General features: G+C 39.9%; 1 protein-coding gene across 1 annotated transcript in view; it reads right to left on the reverse strand.

Moving 5' to 3' along the window:
• Positions 1 to 7,363, reverse strand: part of LOC124262082 (4-coumarate--CoA ligase 5-like) — a 37,825-nt gene extending 30,462 nt beyond the window's left edge. The window contains exon 1 of the mRNA XM_046696514.1: positions 6,970 to 7,363. The gene's annotated coding sequence lies outside the window, so the exon portion shown is untranslated. The remainder of the gene's footprint in view (positions 1 to 6,969) is intronic.
• Positions 7,364 to 15,476: the final 8,113 nt, after the last annotated feature.

Here is a 15,476-nt window from a genome sequence, read left to right on the forward strand (position 1 = left end):
TGTCTTGCTGGAAGATGTGGTTTCTGTAACGTCCAAAATGTGGTACAACGTGGGGTCTTATGACTTGGTCAATATAGCGAGCAGCTGTCACGTCATTTCCTCATCCTGGACCAAGATTCTGGAACATCACGGTGTCAACTAACTGGTTCAGACCGGTTGCACCCCACACTACGATGCTTGGACCACCGCACGAGTCTCTTTCAACAATACACTCATTGGAAAACAGTTCCCCACGCCTTCACCATGCTCTCACTCTGTCATCGACTGTCGAAACACAATATCGACTTTTATGAGATAACAGCACAGTTCTCCATTGTCGATAACGCCAATTTCGATGCTGAGTTGCCCATTGCAGTCGGTTTCGGCGGTGATGAGCGGTGAGGACAGGACCACGATAGGGTATCTGACAGCAGAGGTTTCTTCCATGCAAACGTCGGCGCACTGTATCGGCACTGATGGGTCTGTTCTTAGTCCCAATAGTATGGCGGGCTGTTTCCGTCGCTCTGGGGAAACGATCCTGCAGATGGTGGCGCACAGTCTGTCGGTTTTGACGTTGCGATGTTACTGAATGTTGCCCACTGCGTGGACGGTCTTGGATGCTGTTAGTGACCTGATACCACTTATGCAGTCGGTAGATTGTCCTAACATGAACATTAAAATGATTGGCTACCCTCCATGCAGTCTGGACAACTTGCAATCGTCCCACGACTTGGTTCCTCTGATCTCTCGTAAGACGTGGCATGGTGGTTGTGTCAAATTAAAAATGATTGCAGGTGAGTTTGGGACTCGCTTTCATTGGTAGGGTTGTCACGACTTGCACGTGCATTTTCTTTTTCACGAATATCATACAGAACCTTCTACCATGTCTGCCTTTTCCGGTGCGTTTGGTCGATATGCTCTTTCATCAGAAAACACAATAACTGTCAATTTAGATTGAAAAACATGTTAAGTAAACGGCACAATAATAAAAAAATACCTCCCTGTAAGCTCAAATTTTTGCATTTGGTTTTGAAAAGCGACGTTTCTTTTGTGGTTCAGTATAGTATGATTGTACCAATGTGAGAAATCGAGCCCGGAACATTGACGTGACAAACAAACACTTTGACCACTAGGCTACCCCATCTCCCTACTGAGGTAGATTGTCTGTCGGGAAAAGTGGATATGTTTGAGAAGGAAGAGATTACCAAAACGATTATCAAATCTGTTAAACGTTGAATATACAGATTTCAATAAGCACATGTTTCTGTAGTCTGTCTCACAGTCCCTGAACCACATTATTTTCCCTACTGCAAATAGAACCGCTCAAGCTTATTGCGAGAGTTATAAACATACCAGTACAATATGTACATGATTAGGTCGAGGTGACCCTAAACCTCCGTCGAGTCCAATGAGCTGTCTTATTCTATTTGCGACTGAACATAACACCAGGTCGGATTTATGGTAACAATATCAGGTAAATTATATCTGCAAGGACATGGCCGGTCGGAGGCGTTCATCGAGACGGTCCCTGAGACAACACACACGTGATAAATGACATCAAACGAGCTGTTGGGCACAGGGGCATGTGAAGCAAATAACTGGCAGCCAGGCTGCCGTTGTATAAAGCGATCGTAGCGCTAAGGTGACCGTAACTCCCACACCTTAACATAGACTTAAGGTAGTGTTAGCGCTAAGGTGAACGTAACTCCTATACCTTAATATAGACTTAAGGTAGTCTTAGCGCTAAGGTGACCGTAACTCCCATACCTTAACATAGACTTAAGGTAGTCTTAGCGCTAAGGTGACCGTAACTCCCATACCTTAACATAGACTTAAGGTAGTCTTAGCGCTAAGGTGACCGTAACTCCCACACCTTAACATAGACTTAAGGTAGTCTTAGCGCTAAGGTGACCGTAACTCCCATACCTTAATATAGACTTAAGGTAGTCTTAGCGCTAAGGTGACCGTAACTCCCATACCTTAATATAGACTTAAGGTAGTCTTAGCGCTAAGGTGACCGCAACTCCCATACCTTAATATAGACTGAAGGTAGTCTTAGCGCTAAGGTGACCGCAACTCCCATACCTTAATATAGACTTAAGGTAGTCTTAGCGCTAAGTTGACCGTAACTCCCATACCTTAATATAGACTTAAGGTAGTCTTAGCGCTAAGGTGACCGCAACTCCCATACCTTAACATAGACTGAAGGTAGTCTTAGCGCTAAGGTGACCGTAACTCCCATACCTTAACATAGACTTAAGGTAGTCTTAGCGCTAAGTGCACATTATCGTCTGATAAAGTACTGTGGGCGCCTTTGATCTTTCACAGAAGCATCTTAGAACAGAATGTAGAATGTGTAGAATGTAGAATACAGATATATAGAAGTTTAATATAAGATTCACATGTGCAAATAATGCAAACATAAAATCTTACGCATATTAGAGGACATCATTAAGAGTTGAATACTTGTAGATATTTCAAAGTATGCAGAAGCTAGTAGTTCCTGTGGACAATAAGTGTGGCCCAAATTGTACTGTTTTTCCCCCGTAACGATGGAACAAGACAACCGTTTCATAATGTGTACATGTATACAGTTCACAGGTCAGCACATGCTCAGTAAAGTAAACCGTCAGTTCTCACAAATAACAAGCTTCTAATAGTATCTAATTACTTCAACATTCTTGACGACATAAACAGCATTGTTAGCCACAGCGACAGCTTGTTTGGTGACACACGCATGTGCTGCTTTTACAACTACGGCAGAGCATAGTAGTGCATTTACATTAATAATCATAACACTGTTAAGCTGACTGGAAACCACAGACATGTCAGGAACGGATACTGTGTTTGACCTATTATTATAGTCATTACAAACGTTTGAATTTCGCAATAATATGTTTACTGATGTTATTGCATATCCAGGGGGGTGAAACGCAAACATACACAATGCCCCCCACCCCCACCCCAAACAACAACAACCACAAAACAGCTGGAATCAAGGTATATATTGTCCCTGATAGTGCAAAGACCCCGTTAGTGACGATATATCCCTTGATGCCTTGTGAGCTTGGTTATAGCTTATATAGTGAGAGAGTGAGTGAGGTTTTATGTCGTTTTAGCAATATTCCAAAAATATCACGGCGGGGGACACCAGAAATGGGCTTCACACATTGTACCCATGTGAGGAATCGTACCCGGGTCTTCGGCGTGACGAGCGAACGCTTTAACCACTAGGCTACCCTACCAACCCTGGTTAGCTTATGAAGATGTTTCTAAAAGTGACTGCTTAAAACATAGAGCCATTACACATCACGTCATGGTGTCATGAAAACACTTCTTTATTCTAACGCTGCAAAGGTTTTTCAGTGATAGGGTTTTTCTGGTTTGAATTATTATTTTTCGTATCAATAATAACGACAAGTTAACGATAAATTATTATTATAGTTCGTCTTTTCAAGGACATGAAACTAAAGGCTTACAAAATTATTTTAGGGCCGACATGTAAATGCAGGTTCAACGGATGATATACATTTGTTTCGGAAATTAATTGATTAGCTTCAGCGAAGTGAATAATGAGTGAGAGGCAGGGTGTCCTCCCATTACGCAGACAGCCAGTTCGCAGACAACTTAAAACAACAACATTTACGGTTTAGTGAACAGATTATCTACTACCTGTTACCTACACATTATAATGGAATAGTCCAAATAAAAACATAGGTGCAAACTGAAGCTATATTGCTTATTTTGAAAGATGGACGAAAAGACAGTAATTTGAATTTTTATTGCTGCAATATAAAAACAGTTTATTTTCATAAACATTTCGGTTTAACCTTCTAGTCTAACGGGAGTTGGCATCATCATATTGAAAACATTAACTTAGCTATAAGAAATTGCGACACTGTTGTATCGTATAAATCAAATAAAGTCAAATATGAACCTAAATAGTTTTCATATGGAATAAAGAAGTTATATGTTTTGCACACAATATTAAGATATATGACGAGTGCACTTAACTACGATTTATTTAGAATAATTGTTTAAAATATGACGCATCATGTGAAGGTGACCATGCATGTGAGAATGTTTTTCATTACTTCCTTGAATGTCCATTGTATACTACTCAAAAACACAAACTGTTACAATCTTTAGAAAGTATTGTTAAAATTAGAACACTAGTTGGTATTAATCGTATCTTACTGGGCAATGCAGGTGTCTCATTTACTGCAAATCAGAATGTTTTCAAACATGTACATATCTATATCTCTCCAACATAACGTTATCTCAGTTAATTTCTGTTGTACATATGCTATTATTGGGAGGGTCTTTTCTATCAATAAACACAATCAAACCTCTCAGTGACAAACCTGTTTTATATTCGACAGTAATTGATAGTAAAATCAATTTTGAGAAGAGAAATCATTTATCAATTAATCACAACAAAGTTCTATTTACCCACAATCAAACTTCTCAGTAACGAACCTGTTTCAGGCTCACCCTGCTCTGCTCACTGGACAGTGGACTATTCCATTATACCCGTAGGTGTTACCCTAATTAACCTTCTAGTTCAGTGTCTGCCAATTGGGTGTCTCTCAAATGGGTTTCTGTCAATTGGGAGATAACCAGAGGCAGTCAATTAAATACTATTGGGGGCACGTGGTAGGTAATTGGGTGTAATGTGTCGCTTGATCGCCTAGTAACTCGTTTGATTGCCTTTACACAAGGGACAATTAAACAGGCGAATTACAGGTGTAATAGATATAACAATACGAACTGTTTATCTCTTTACCTCTCTATAATCTCATACTTACGTATACAGATGCTGGGGCGGTGGTGTAGCCTAGTGGTTAAAGCGTTTGTTCGTCACGTCATAGCCCTGGTTTGATTCCCACAGCGGTACTTTCTGTGAAACCCATTTCTGGTGATATTGCTGATATTGCTGGAATATTGCTAAAATAGGCGTAAAGAACACACTCCTCCCACTGCACTGCAATTTAAATAATGTGCTTTAAGAACGCACATGTCTCATTAAATCGTATTTATATTAATTTTAACTGTGCTGAAATTCTTCTTCGATTGGCATTCGAGCAGTTGAGGAGATGAAGAATGAGGTCAATTTTTATGGACATACAACTTCTTTATTCTATGTCGAAACGTCGCCAAAACAGAATAAAGAAGCTGTATAACCATACAGATTGTCCTCATTCTTCAGTGCTGACATTGCTAAAAACGATAACAAGTGTTGTGTCAGCACGTTTGACATTAGTACTTCCAGAAAAATAGCATGTGTTGGTCTTACACAATCGAGTAAATGTTGATAAGGAAGGCTAATCACACTTGCTGTCGTTAATAATGAACAAAAAATAAGCAAACAGAAATCAAGACAATAGGTGTTCTTGGAGCAACAAGTCATATCTATCTCTTTATCATATTGTTGAATATACATTTGGACTCAAACTCAGTTCCATGAGGAATACTGTAAATTTGTGGACACTGGGGATAAATTTGTCGGTCTCACAGTCTCTGAACCACGTTATTTCCGCTATAGCCTAGCCCTCCCTGCAATGTAGTCTGTCTCACAGTCCCTAACCACATTATTTCCCCTACTGCCTAGTCCTCCATGCAATGTAGCCTGTCCCAGAACCAGTTATTCTGTCTTACAGTCCCAATGTAGTCTGTCTCACAGTCCCTGAACACGTTATTTCCCCTTCTGCCTAGTACTCCCTGCAATGTAGTCTGTCTCACAGTCCCTGAACCACGTCATATCCCCTACTGCCTAGTCCTCCCTGCAATGTAGTCTGTCTCACAGTCCCTGAACCACGTCATATCCCCTACTGCCTACCACTCCCTGCAATGTAGTCTGTCTCACAGTCCCTGAACCACGTTATTTCCCCTACTGCCTAGTCCTCCCTGCAATGTAGTCTGTCTCACAGTCCCTGAACCACATTATTTCCCCTACTGCCTAGTCCTCCCTGCAATGTAGTCTGTCTCACAGTCCCTGAACCACGTTATTTCCCCTACTGCCTAGTCCTCCCTGCAATGTAGTCTGTCTCACAGTCCCTGAACCACGTTATTTCCCCTACTGCCTACAGTCCCTCCCTGCAATGTAGTCTGTCTCACAGTCCCTGAACCACGTTATTTCCCCTACTGCCTAGTCCTCCCTGCAATGTAGTCTGTCTCACAGTCCCTGAACCACGTTATTTCCCCTACCCCCCTGCAATGCCAAAGCAATTATTGAAGCAAGTCTAGATTTTCTATGGAATCACTAGCTATGGAATCACTAGCTTGGGCTCCTTTACAATTGAAATAAAATTATTTGTTACTATCAAAATTGTATCTATTCAGGGACTAAGCGTTATGTCCAGAGGTATTTACCAATACGTATGGTTTAATTACTCTGTAATCCAGTTTAACTTTTGACCTTTGGCCCGGCCCATGCTATACGGGGCTCATCCTTTCTTGAAGTTTACAACACCAGCTGGCTGAACGAATTGGGTCATCTTTTATAGTCCGATAGCTGTTGTATGCGTAGTCAACTAGCAACTGTAGTTTATTCCAATTTTATACGCTTTCGTTTCACATTTATATGCAGTTACATATATTGCATTGCAGTTCTTTACTCCCAATGCGTGTGAAATCTCAGCCCATTTTCTTCTTTTGTTTCCGATAGATAGGAAGGCCTGGTCAAGAGAAGTCAATGACCCTACCCCACTCAGGCCACTGTTTTGAATTCAAAACAGCACCAAGCTTGCACTCTCACACTGCCGTGACCCGCCCCACATGTGTAGTAGCTTATCAAATCATGCAATCAGTTCAGCAATATGGACCCACTGAAAAACTTACACTAATACTCATTATCAAACCAAGTCGTTCATGAGAAACAACAGCTTACGGTACCACGAGGAGTTGGAATGGAAACTAATGACCACACATAATAACTGCAAATAGCAGTGTTCCTTGAGCATTATAAAACATGTCAGAGAGAGGACTAACCTGTTTTGTTCCAAGTGCCGGACCTGACTCTTCCTCACGACTATACAGCTCTCTACACACACACCAGTGGGTCTGTTATTCAAGCTACAGGCGTTATATTAATGTGGCGTCCGACTAGCTCCTGATATTATAGCTGTGGTGACGGATGGCTGGATTGCTGATCGACCACTTTATGTACAATATTGCCGACTCACCCTTGGTGAGAAGTTTAGTCTGTCCTAGATTATCGTCACCCTCACAGCCATGCTGTTAAGTATGTCAAGGCAAGGGGCACGTGAGGCGCTACTGATGTCGTTGGTTATATCACAAAGTCTTTGTTCGGTATATTGTCTTCCATTTCGTGATGTCATAAATGTCAAGCTGATCTAAACGTTCAGTTTTACCTCAAGTCCCAAACAATTGTATGCATCTTTGTTGAACAGATAGCATAAACCACGTGGGTCACAATAACCCATTATCAGATCTAAGATATAATATTTCTTGAAAATTTGACCGAAACTTTTTTATGCCTCTAGTATAGTTCCATGCTCTCAGTCACTTCCGAATACTGAGTAGTTTGTATGGAATCCTGGAAGGGACATTGTCGCGTTGTCGCGCTTTGGTTAATTTTGCCTCATTTTGCTTGTTTTTGAAAGGGCGACAACGCGGCAACGCGACAACGCGGCAACGCGACAATGTCCCTTCCAGGATTCCATAAGTTGGTCCCTCGTGTCGAGTGAGTGTGTGAGTTTTCGCCGCACTCAGCAATATTCCAGCTATATGGCGGCTGCCTGTAAATAATCAAGTGTGGACCAGACAATCCAGTGATCAACAGTATGAGCATCGATCTACGCAATTGGGCCCTCATGTCGACCTGGAGTATATACTCATGGAAATGACTAAGGGAACACATGACTGTACAAGTGTTCCGTTATTGTTTTTCCAGGTTTCTTCACAAGGTATGTATTGCACTGTGGGTGAAATTCTGGGAATAAATAAAGGAACACTTGTACTTTCATGTGAATAATTAAAAACTTTGCTCCATCTGTTGATGACGACAATAGTGCTGAAACATGAACACAACTCATGGCCTCATACAAGGGGACATTACTGCTACAGGAATGCTGTTCTCCCGAAAAATAACCTCGATATTCTGATGAAAATAAAGAAAGAATCAGCTGGATACATTATACCCAAACTGTAATGTGAACATGAACACTAACTGGTTTCAGTGAATGCGGCATGGATAATGATGTTTGGGAGGTAAGCTTGAGTCAGTATGTTTATACACCGCTTTTGGAAACATGTCTCGGCGGAGACGCGGACATTGGTTTCACATAAGAAATGTCGCACTGATAGCGGTTTTTTAAAACACACACTTTAATTCACTCTAATTAACAATCAAAATGGAGGACTGAGTTCAAACTTGACAATTATGGTTAACACATTTTCGGGAATCACATTTAGAGTTCACACAAACAAAATAACCAAAAATGGTACCATTAAGATACCCCAAAGTCAGTATCGTGTGTGGCCTCTATGGGCATCGATGAAATCGTTGCATCGTCTGTACATGAAATGAAGTAGCCGGTCGATGAAGGCCATAGCCACTTGGCTCCATACACTGCGAAATGCCTGATCGAGTCCAGTCGCAGTTGTCGGCCTTGGTTGGAGGCCATTCAGTCTTCTTTGAATCTCGTCCCAAAGGTCTTGTACTGGACTTAAATTAGGACGGAGTGCAGGCTATTGGTGGGTTTGGATGCCATGTTGTCTTAGGAAATCCAATGGTGCTCTAACAGCGTGGCACGACCGTTGTCTTGCTGGAAGATGTGATTTCTGTAACGCCCAAAATGTGGTACAACATGGGATCTTATGACTTAATCAATATAGCGAGCAGCTGTCACGTCATTTCCTCATCATGGACCAAGATTCTGGAACATCATCCTTTGTTTAATCTTTCAGTTATGTTTTTCAATAAGATATTCACTTTCATTTCGCACAGGGAAGCACTACATTATAACATTGGTACAGTTGGCTGTTTGCTCAACAAGTGAAACAATAACTCTGGTTGCTAGCACAAAAAATTCACATGATGGCACATAAACTAAATATTTTCTCTACAAATTGCCAAAGAATAAATAATGAAAAGAAAAGAATTGATGTTTTTGAAAACTTAAAGAAAAGAAATGGAAATATTTACTGTTTACAAGATACACACTTTACTAAGGATATAGAGCAGAAAATTAAACTAGAATGGGGATCATCTGAAGTACGCTGTTGTTCATTTACAAGTCAGTCTAGAGGTGTAGCCATCCTATTTCAAGATAATTTTGAATTTGAAATACTACAAGAAATAAGAGATGAAAATAATGGAAACTATATAATACTTAAGGTTCAACTAGAAAACGAACTAATAAGCATAACAAATATATACGGACCAAATACCGACACGCCAGATTTCTATCATAACATAAAACACATTGTAAAAAACTTGGAAACAGAAACAAATGTAATATTTGGTGATTTCAATCTGGTTCAAGATCAAAACCTAGACACCTTCAACTATCTGCACATAAATAATCCTAAATCAAAGGAAGCAGTACTTGAGATGGTTGATGAACTCAGTTTATATATGATCCATGGCGAGCAAACAATGTAAATGTACGCAGGTACACTTGGAGAAAGCCGGAACCCCTAAAACAAGCACGGTTAGATTTTTTTCTCGTAAGCCCAAACATGGAAAAATCAGTAACCTGCACTAAAATAGAACCTAGTTATCGATCTGATCACTCCATAATCTCTTTACATATTGAATTCACAAAAATAGAAAGGGGTAGAGGCTTCTGGAACTTTAATAATAGTTTATTACAAGATCCACATTATGTGAAAGAAATCAAAAGCATTATTCAAGAAACTGTTGATCAGTATCATAGTCGATCCACTGAAGGAGATCGAGTATTAATGATAAACCAATAAATATTCTTTAAAGTTTTATTATGTAATATTCGAGGATATACAATTAAATATTCATCTCAAAAAAGAAAGAAAGAATTAAAGCAGAACAGGAAACCAAAGAAGCACTTGAAAACCTTGACGTCAAATTAGATGCAGCCATGAACGAAGAATATAAAGATAAATTATTAAAAGAAATAAATGAACTCAAAGAACAAGAATTAGAACTTAACCGATCCAAACAGAAGGCATTATACTAAGATCGAAAGCGAAATGGTATGAACAGGGAGAGTAACCGTCGAAATACTTCCTGTCACTTGAAAAACAAAACTTTCAAAATACATCCGCTGCTAGATTAGAAACTGAACACGGTACTATATTTGAAGCTAAAGATATTATTAAACATACCAAAGATTACTTTCAGAATCTATATACTAGTAAAGAAATAAAAGACGTAGAACTTGAAGAACTTTGTAAAAATTGCACTATACCTAAAATAACTGAAGAAGAATCTCAATGCCTGGAAGGCGCACTACAATATGATGAAGTACTTCAATCTCTTAAAAATATGAAAAACAATAAAAGTCCTGGACCATCTGGATTTACTGCAGAATTTTACAAATTCTTTTGGCAAGATGTTAACAAATATTTGATTAACTCGTTGAATCACGCATTCAAACAGGTGAACTTTCGGTAAGCCAAAAACAGGGCCTTATAACATGTATTCCCAAACAAGATAAACCTAAAGACCAAATTAAAAACTACAGACCTATATCACTCCTTAACATATCGTATAAACTAGCCTCGTCCGTAATTTCAGCCCGAATAAAACGTGTACTCCCGAAAATAATAAGCGACGATCAAAAAGGCTTCATGAAAGGTAGATACATTGGCGAATGCACGAGATTGGTCAGTGACATTATGGAATATACAGACTATATGAACATACCAGGATTACTGATAATGATAGACTTTGAAAAAGCTTTCGATTCCGTGGAATGGTCTTTTATTGAGAAATGTCTTAACTTCTTTAATTTTGGACCATCAATCAAACACTGGATTAAAACATTTTACAACAACATAAATTCTAGCGTTTCAAAAATGGTTTTGCATCAGACTTCTTCCACATTACTAGAGGCTGTAGACAAGGTGATCCTCTATCGCCATATCTATTTCTCATAGTCGCAGAAATCCTTGCTCACGTGTTACGTCAAAATGACAAAATAAAAGGGATAAAAATGTTTGACTTAGAATATTTGCTAACACAGTTCGCAGACGATACAACTATAATCTTAGACGGGTCTGAACGTTCTTTTCAAACAACATTAGAAGTGCTTAAACAATACGCATCCTTCTCTGGTCTTAAAATAAACATTGATAAAACTAAAGTATTGTGGATAGGTTCTAAACAATTCTCAAGTACACAGTATTGCAGAGACTATAATCTGGACTGGACGCAAAGACCTTTCAAACTGCTAGGTATCATATTTCAACATAATAAGGCAGAAATGGTGGAAAGAAACTATAAAGATGAACTAAAGAAATTGGATAGATTAATGAAACTTTGGTCACTTAGAGATCTCACACCATTCGGCAGAATAACTATCCTGAAAAGCCTAATATTGCTCACACTCAATCATCTATTTTCCTCACCACCAAACCCCAAAATGAATACAATTCAAATGATCCAGAAAAAGATCTTCGCATTTATTTGGAGAGGCAAACCAGATAAAATGAAAAGGTCTCTGATAAGATGGAAAGATGTTCTGGATGCTTGGGCTGATTTACAAGAACGGTATCCTTACACGAAATCCGACTTTTGCAAACAGTATATTTGGGCAAATAACAATATAAAAATTGGAAACAAATCTATACTATATGAACACTACTTACAAGCAAATGTAAAATTTCACTGAGTTTAAGGAGATGGATAGAGTAGAGACAAATTTCTTAGAATATGCGGGATTAGTATATTCCATAAAACAATATTCAAAGCAAGAAGCTACGCTATTGACAAAGCAAAGACATTTACCCTTTATTCCCCCGAATGTTAAAATACTCTATGAAAATAAGAGAGGCTGCAATATTTTCTACACAACGCTGCTAAACAAGGCTAAATCTATTCCAAGTTTAGGATATCAATGTAAATGGGAAAACGACCTTCATCACAATTTTCCACCTGACTTATGGAATACCTATCATTTTATACCATTCAGAGCTGTTCATAACACTAATGAAAGATGGTTTCAATATCGTATTGTCCACAGAATTCTCACAACCAATAAAGACTTATTCAACTATAATATATTAGAATCACCACTATGTACATTTTGCAAGGCTGAACAAGAAACCATTGTTCATTTGATGTTTGAATGCAGATACGTAAATAGGCTGTGGCAAGACCTTTTAAATTGGATTGAAGATAAAACAGACACTACTATAAACCTGGATCCGAAAACAATCCTTTTGGGCTTTCATGAAAAACGTAACGATGTTCTAAACTTGATATTTATCATAACAAAATAATACATATATTCCAGAAAACTAGCAAATATACGTCCAACCCTTGAAAGTCTCAAAGCCAAATTAAACCACAGTTACAATCTCCATAAATATAATGCATACTCCGTATGCAAATATAGCAAGTTCACGACTTTGTGGTCATCATGCCACAACTTATTTACATAACTTACTCGATCTCACTTATGCTTGTTACTTAATTGTGCTGTGTATTTGAAATAATGTTGTGTATGAATGATAAAACTGTACCAATGCGTAAAAAAGAAATAAAGTGAAAAAAAAAGAAACAAAGATTCTGGAACATCACGGTGTCCACTAACTGGTTCAGACCGGTTGCACCCCACACTACGATGCTTGGACCACCGCACGAGTCTCTTTCAACAATACACTCATTGGAAAACAGTTCCCCACGCCTTCACAATGCATACTCTCTCTCTGTCATCGACTGTCGAAACACAATATCGACTTTCATGAGATAACAGCACAGTTCTCCATTGTCGATAACGCCAATTTCGATGCTGAGTTGCCCATTGCAGTCGGTTTTGGCGGTGATGAGCGGTGAGGACAGGACCACGATAGGGTATCTGACAGCTGAGGTTTCTTCAACGCAAACGTCGGCGCACTGTATCGGCACTGATGGGTCTGTTGCTAGTCCCAATAGCATGGCATGCTGTTGCCGTCGCTCTGGGGAAACGATCCTGCAGATGGTGGCGCACAATCTGTCGGTCTTGACGTTGCGATGTTACTGAATGTCGCCCTCTGCATGGACGGTCTTGGATGCTGTTAGTGACCTGATACCACTCCTGCAGTCGGTAGATTGTCCTAACATGAACAATAAAATGATTGGCTTCCCTCCGTGCAGTCTGGACAACTTGCAATCGTCCCACGACTTGGTTCCTCTGATCTCTCGTAAGTCGTGGCATGGTGGTTGTGTCAAATTAAAAATGATTTCAGGCGAGTTTGGGACTCGCTTTCATTGGTAGGGTTGTCACGAAATGCACGTGCATTTTCATTTTCACGAATGTCATACAGAACCTTCTACCATGTCTGCCTTTTTCTGTGCGTTTGGTCGATATGCTCTTTCATCAGAAAACACACTGATGTTGGTAATAACTGTCAATTTGGATTGAAAAACATTTTAAGAAAACGGCACAATAATAAAAAATACCAGGTTGCAAGTACAAATTTTTGCATATGGTTTTGAAAAGCGACGTTTCTTTTGTGGTTCAGTATAGTATGATTGTACCCATGTGAGAAATCGAACCCGGAACATTGACGTGACAAACAAACGCTTTGACCACTAGGCTACCCCATCTCCCTACTGAGGTAGGGGGCGGTGGGGTAGTCTAGTGGTTAAAGCGTTGGCTCGTCACGCCGAAGACCCGGGTTCGAATCCCCACATGGGTACAATGAGTGAAGCCCATTTCTGGTGTCCCCCGCCGTGATATTGCTGGAATACTGCTAAAAGCGGCTTAAAACCAAACTCAGTCAGTCAGTCAGTACTGAGGTAGATTGTCTGTCGGGAAAAGTGGATATGTTTGAGAAGGCACATTACCAAAACGATTATCAAATCTGTTAAACGTTGAATATACAGATTTCAATAAGCACATGTTTCTGTAGTCTGTCTCACAGTCACTGAACCACATTATTTTCCCTACTGCAAATAGAACCGCTCAAGCTTATCGCGAGAGTTATAAACATACCAGTACAATATGTACATGATTAGGTCGAGGTGACCCTAAACCTCCGTCGAGTCCAATGAGCTGTCTTATTCTATTTGCGACTGAACATAACACCAGGTCGGAATTGTGGTAACAATATCAGGTAAATTATATCTGCAAGGACATGGCCGGTTGGAGGCGTTCATCGAGACGGTCCCTGAGACAACTCACACGTGATAAATGACATCAAACGAGCTGTTGGGCACAGGGGCATGTGAAGCAAATAACTGGCAGCCAGGCTGCCGTTGTATAAAGCGATCGTAGAGCTAAGGTGACCGTAACTCCCATACCTTAACATGGACTGAAGGTAGTCTTAGCGCTAAGGTGACCGTAACTCCCATACCTTAATATAGACTTAAGGTAGTCTTAGCGCTAAGGTGACCGTAACTCCCATACTTTAACATAGACTTAAGGTAGTCTTAGCGCTAAGGTGACCGTAACTCCCATACCTTAACATAGACTTAAGGTAGTCTTAGCGCTAAGGTGACCGTAACTCCCATACCTTAATATAGACTTGAAGGTAGTCTTAGCGCTAAGGTGACCGTAACTCCCATACCTTAATATAGACTTAAGGTAGTCTTAGCGCTAAGGTGACCGTAACTCCCATACCTTAATATAGACTTAAGGTAGTCTTAGCGCTAAGGTGACCGTAACTCCCATACCTTAACATAGACTTAAGGTAGTCTTAGCGCTAAGGTGACAGTAACTTCCATACCTTAACATAGACTTAAGGTAGTCTTAGCGCTAAGGTGACCGTAACTCCCATACCTTAACATAGACTTAAGGTAGTCTTAGCGCTAAGGTGACCGTAACTCCCATACCTTAACATAGACTGAAGGTAGTGTTAGCGCTAAGGTGACCGTAACTCCCATACCTTAACATAGACTTAAGGTAGTCTTAGCGCTAAGGTGACCGTAACTCCCATACCTTAACATAGACTGAAGGTAGTCTTAGCGCTAAGGTGACCGTAACTCCCATACCTTAATATAGACTGAAGGTAGTCTTAGCGCTAAGGTGACCGTAACTCCCACACCTTAACATAGACTTAAGGTAGTCTTAGCGCTAAGGTGACCGTAACTCCCATACCTTAACATAGACTGAAGGTAGTCTTAGCGCTAAGGTGACCGTAACTCCCATACCTTAATATAGACTTAAGGTAGTCTTAGCGCTAAGGTGACCGTAACTCCCATACCTTAACATAGACTTAAGGTAGTCTTAGCGCTAAGGTTGTTACTACCGGGACCTTAGCACTATAAAAGTTTAAATCTAATTGCTAACATCCATGGAGTGATAACATATACCCTGATTATATTTTTAGCTATCAAGTGGTTGGTT

The sequence above is a fragment of the Haliotis rubra genome, unplaced genomic scaffold (assembly GCF_003918875.1).
Source record: "Haliotis rubra isolate DU_JTF1 unplaced genomic scaffold, ASM391887v1 Scf82, whole genome shotgun sequence".
NCBI classification, from domain to species: Eukaryota; Metazoa; Mollusca; class Gastropoda; order Lepetellida; family Haliotidae; genus Haliotis; species Haliotis rubra.